The sequence below is a fragment of the Equus quagga genome, chromosome 14 (assembly GCF_021613505.1).
Source record: "Equus quagga isolate Etosha38 chromosome 14, UCLA_HA_Equagga_1.0, whole genome shotgun sequence".
Lineage (NCBI taxonomy): Eukaryota > Metazoa > Chordata > Mammalia > Perissodactyla > Equidae > Equus > Equus quagga.
Genome location: NC_060280.1, coordinates 85,546,395 through 85,552,394, shown reverse-complemented (window position 1 = coordinate 85,552,394; position 6,000 = coordinate 85,546,395).

Sequence of the window (6,000 nt, the reverse complement as noted above, 5' to 3'; positions counted from 1 at the left end):
CCCCATGGGCTTTATTAAAATCCCCACTATGGAATAGATTGCACTTGCTCTTGGTTGAAATCTGAAGAGACAATATTTTTAGTCACTTTTGGTGCTAAAATCCCATGGCCACTCAGCACAATGACCAACAGGCCAGCCTAGTCCTTACAGAAGATGTTTGGGAGCAGAGCATGAAGAACTGGTGTGTGAGAGTCATCCCACTGAAAGGAGGAACCAATCCAAACAACAGCCAAAGATGTTTCTTTTCACTTCAAGTATTTACCATTGCTTTTATCTATAGCTTCATGTCAGAAAACACAATGATCAATCTGATGAATAAGATGGAAGAAGCAAATATTGTTATTGGAGATGAGAGCATTGTTTATTTGACAAACTAAAGATAAAATAACTGGAAAATTACTACAACAGACGAAGAAGTCAATTTTCTGGACATTGTGTAAATTCATACATTATACATAACAAACAACATACATTGTTGAACTAAAATCACACGTCCGGCAACACATATATGAAATTTGGATGGTTAGGGCTAACACCATGTGTGAGATCTATGTGCAAACAAGTCTGAGTGTTTCTTTCTTTTTTTTTTAAATCCACTGATCTCTCTTGCACTCTTTTTTTTTTTTCCTTTTTCTCCCCAAAGCCCCCTGGTACGTAGTTGTATATTCTTCATTGTGGGTCCTTCTAGTTGTGGCATGTGGGACGCCACCTCAGCGTGGCTTGATGAGCAGTGCCATGTCCGCGACCAGGATTCGAACCAACGAAACACTGGGCCGCCTGCAGCAGAGAGCGCGAACTTAACCACTCGGCCACGGGGCCAGCTCCCGTCTGAGTGTTTCTTGATGAGGTGACAGAGGCATCACCTCCATGGGAACATAATCAACTCTGGTGCATGGAGGACTCCTGAAGTCAAAGACACAGCTCTCTCTAAACACAGCCACATTTTTAAAGACATTTCCACTCAAATTTGCATCAGGATCTTTGCTGCCTCATAATGCAGTAATTCTAAAGTATATCTCTGAAAAGAAGCCCAAAGGGTATTTAGGAAATGACTGCAAATAAAGAGTGAAAAAGAACAAGTTCTACCAGATGCACCAATTACAAAAGTTGATGAGGGGTGAAAATTTAATGGTCTGTTGCCACCATAAGAACTGCCTAGATGTTTGTTGTAGGAGTGATTTTGCCTCTGAGGGAACATTGGGCAATATCTGGAGGCATTTCTGGCTGTCATGACTGTGGCAGGCGGGGAGCACTGCTATAGACATCTAGGGATCCTGTGATGCACAGAATAGTCCCCTTGAGAAAGAGTATTATGTTGTTGAAAATGTCAGTAGTGTCAGTGTTGAGAAACTGGACTAGTCAGATGACCCCTTGATGGTCTATAAACACACAAGGATGGAACAAAATAGATGATGAATTCTGGCATTCGATATCTCTCCTATCTACTAAACCCAAATAAATTCCCTATGGGGTAAAGAGTTAAACATTAAAAAAGATAAAATGAAAATAATGAAAGTAAACATCAAATAGTATTTCTCTATACTTGGGCAGCCGAAGTCATGGTATCCCAAGAAAAATGTAAATAAAAGTTAAATAGATTTGATAAACTAAAAAATGTAAATGTATCATTGATAATAATAAAAGATAAAGCATCATCTCCTGGGAAAATATTTTCAATAATAATATAGAAAAAAGATATTGTTAGCAGTTTAAATAGCTCTTAATAATCAAAACCCATATACGAATGTGCCAATAAAAACGTTCAAAGGCCATGCACAAACCTTACAAAATTATAAATTATAAATGCCTTAATAAAGTTATGAAAATATATTAGTTCATCAGGCTGACCATATTATAATGATCCATTTACTTATTAATGTGCAAATTACCTATGCTGGTTTCCTGATCCTTGCAGTGAGGCATAATCTCATGGGAAAGGCCAAGTGGGTCCTTCTCGATCTGAAAATGTTCTCATGTTATGATTAAACCTGTAATGTTTTGATGGGACAGAATCCCTGGACTGTGAACTTCAGACCAGGTTCTTAGTATTTACTCCTCCCTTTTTGTCAAGAGGAAACCTGAAGAGTCCGGGAGTTGTCTGAATGTCCTCTCCCCAATCAGATAAGGTTTTGGCAAATTCGTTTTCTTTGAGAAACGACCTAAGTTACAGAGCACAGAGTGTTTTGTGTGTATATCAAAAAGCTGCCCCCCATTTCCTGCATGAGGCATGAGACAATTTTTTCCAGTTTTCACAATGAGAACTTCCTCGGGCTCCTGGTAGGAAAATACATACATTTGGTGGATTCCCCAAGACTGGACTCCCCAAAGCTTTCAACGCTCGAGCTGGTCCAATCTGTGTTTCCAGCAATTTCATCACTAAGAGTATTTGTGTTCCCAGAGGTTGCTGGCTCCAGTTGTTTCTCCCGCATAGGGCATTACCAGGTAAGTGATAATTCTCTCTACTAGCTGGTCTCTCATTTTGGGAGCATTGGTTTGCCATGTAATCTCAAATCTTTCTCCGATCTAAGAGGTGTTGCTTTTCAGACTGTTCAGTTTTTTCTTGTGAGGATGAGATGATCACTCAGAGCTCTCTACATATCAGAACAGAAACCATCCATTCACTTCTGTTGCTGTATTTTCCCTTGTGAGACAATTCCATTTTCACTTGTTAATTCTACTGCTGGGGCCATGTGGGTGGTTTCACAGTTTCCTTTTGTGACTAATGCATCTAAAAACATTATCATACTGGAAGCTCTGTATTTGGATTTCTCTTCCTCATCTTATAAAAATTCTCTAACCTGAATACATTTTCTATTGGTTGCTTTCTATTTTATCATTGCCCTTTGGGTGACAGGATTTACACCCTACCTAAAATGGGATTGGATGCAAGAATATGTGGCCACATGCATCGAGCTAATAGAAATATATTTATTACTCAAAGGTACTTTTGCCACAACTAGAAGGACCCACAATGAAGAACATACAACTATGTACTGGGGGGCTTTGGGGAGAAAAAGGAAAAAAAAAAAAGTACTTTTGAAGGAGCACAGGGCAAGGGTAAGTGGGTTGGGGTGGCTCATGCAAGGGAGAATGGCTAGAACCTAAGGTGTATAGGGGTAAAGGCTGTAGGTTGTCAAGGCTTGACCCTCCTAACCATTAGCACAAAAGAAAAGGGGCAAGTGTCAGCCTTCCTGACTTATTTACCCATTGGGGGCCAGACGGGGTGAGCAGGTATCTAAAGCCGATGAAGACTCAGATATTAACAGTGAGGTCAGTGTCTTCATTAAAGTTCACTCCCAAGGCTCATTGACTGAATGACACGTCTCATTAAATGAATTTGAATTCCAATGTTAATCAAAAAGTCATGTGAAAAGGACAAGCCATTATAAGTAGGATCACAAAGCCTCCAAAAATCTTTGACCCCAGTCATCCCAGGGTGTTGGAGAGATCCAGAAAAGTGCATCAGCGTGGTTCCAGAAATCTGTCCAAATATTCTAGTAATCTTATTGTTTAATTTGTTGTCTCATTTGTTGTGTTCTTGGAGGCACCCTGCCAGTGCAGCCTGTCCACATGCAGCGAGCAGCCCTTTTAGGGAACAGAGCTCTCCCTGGCTGGTTAACAAAGAGTCTGAACCCAAGTAGTCAGCAGCTACCACGGCTGCCAGGGGGTTTTCCTTCATGGAAAACATCTCAAACACTAGCTGTCAGCTAAACGAATTTTGAGTGTTTGGGACATTTCTTGATTGGCAGCAATGATGTGTTTGATGAATGTCATGTGTGCCCAGGTCAGTACCAGTGACTCCCAGGGACAATGAGCATGTGAGTGCAAATAGTAGGAAAACAGCAGATTGGTGTGGGATGGACTTGAGGCATTTTGAAAGGGAATGACCAAAATGAAATATTGACGCGCAGGGCACAGACCACAGGTGATGTGGGAGGAAGACCTGGGGGTGAGATACAAGAGTGGTGGGGGCACCATTCAGTAAACCAAAGACCTGCAGGAGTGCCCATTCTGACACACGTGTCTAGGACACAAAAGCTCTACTTATAAGGTGCCAGTAAGCATGATGATCAGAACAAAATAATGAGCCCCAAAGACTGGGGATTAACTCTAACTTATGACTCGAACAGCAGGAACAGCTATTTAGAAGAAAGGAAGTTTTGTCTAAGTAAGCCATTAGGCCATCTGAATGGCATTGCAGCCTGGGCCGTAAGAGAGGTAAAAAGACCCAGTGAATACCTTCTTCAAGACCCCAGCATTTTGTCTTGGTGAGTCCTTGATTCTGGCTTCAGGAGGATCATGTATGACAGGAGGAGTAATTTGTCTATAAAAGGTCCTACCGTGGTCTGAGCACAGCAAGCAGCCCAGCAGAGGGGGTGAGCAGCCCGACAAAGTCTACATGCCATCAGCTGTAGGGACCCCTTCCTCCACCTTCCCTTAATGTGTATGGATTAAATTACCTGTGACACGTTTTTTTCACATCAGGGGCATTGGTCAGTCACTACGTTGTACAGGGTAGAGGAGGGAAGTCTCTGGAATTCTGCCTAGACCTTTGGGTTAGAGGCCTCTTAATGGTTCCATATCACAGGGGCCCATGGGCCAAGATTAATGCCATCAGGTCTGAGGGGTCAGTATGTGTCTCAGAAATTTAAGCCAATTTCTAGCCCTGAACAAGGAAATGAGCCTCTGCAGACCGAGGTGTAACATGTGCAGAGTAAGGAGTGACTTTGATTTGTACTTGGGTATGTGAGGCAAGGTATCCCAGAGTTCTTCACACCAAAGGGGGTGACCTTGGATAAGGAGTTGTTGCTGTTGGTGAGATGAGACAGCTAGATCATTGGCAAAGGTCACAAATCTTTTATAAAAATGTGCAGATGAGTTTGATTTTTGCCCAGGAAATTCTCTATAGCCAGCATGATTACCTGGAGTTTCACTTACCAGTCTGATCCAATCCGTGATCAGGGCTGGCCTGCTTGATCTGGGGAAGAACACAGCAACTCCGCAGCGGACCCCATTGGATGTGGTGGTGCACGCTCTGTATAAAGTATATGAACTCCCTGGTCATTCATGTGCTCCCAAGTCACTCCTGAAGTGCCAATGAGTCTAAAAGGAGGGCACCTCCTCCTGAACATATTACATCAATCAGAGAAGGGGAGAACACACTCCCTCCTGCAGATGTGATACACCAGAGGTGCCATTTTTGGCTCTATGCTCTAGGAACCCATCTCTTCAATGATAAGCCTTCTGTTTAGCAAGCCTGAGTCACCCTGCACTCATGACCCAAGGCAAACGGGAAGCTGGCTGTGGATCATCAACTCAGGCCCTACAAGAGCCTCCATGTACATAAAGACTCTGTCAGTTGCCATCGGCATCTTCTGTGTGTGCAGCAGTGGATGAGGAGAATAATTTTGGCACAAGCATGCCTTGGGCAAACTTTGTCCACTGTGAGAGGTTTAGAGACTCACGTATGCACAATGGAAGGCTGCTACAGCCTCTATGGGAGAGGGGCGTGTGGAGGGAGACGCTAATGGTGTGACTGTTATTTTGACAAATTCTAGAGCCATTTGTTTCCCCAACGTCAATTTTAAGTGTTGTGTAAGAGAGCAGATCTGATAAATATGTGACAGGGGACAGCTGTGGCCGACAGAATGTCCCCATGACATGGGTTCTACCACTGCGTCTGTCACCCTCTCAGCTCACAGGCCCCCAGCATTGTTTGAGGGACATTTTCCAAAGTGGACATATCAATTTCTAAGTTGTTTCCAAATAAGCAGACACTAGTAGGCTTGAGCTGGGAAACAAAGAGCTGGAAATGGTCTGTGCATGACAACGGAAAGAAATGAAGCTGATGCACGTGAGTGAGGATGTCCTCAGATAGGTCCCACTTAGGGGACAGCTTTTGTTTCAGAACCACAGTATTTCTACAGATCTGTCCACAGAACCTGATTTAAACTCAGATTCTGGGAGCCCTGTCACTTCACTCCCAGTTAAGTCTGAGCT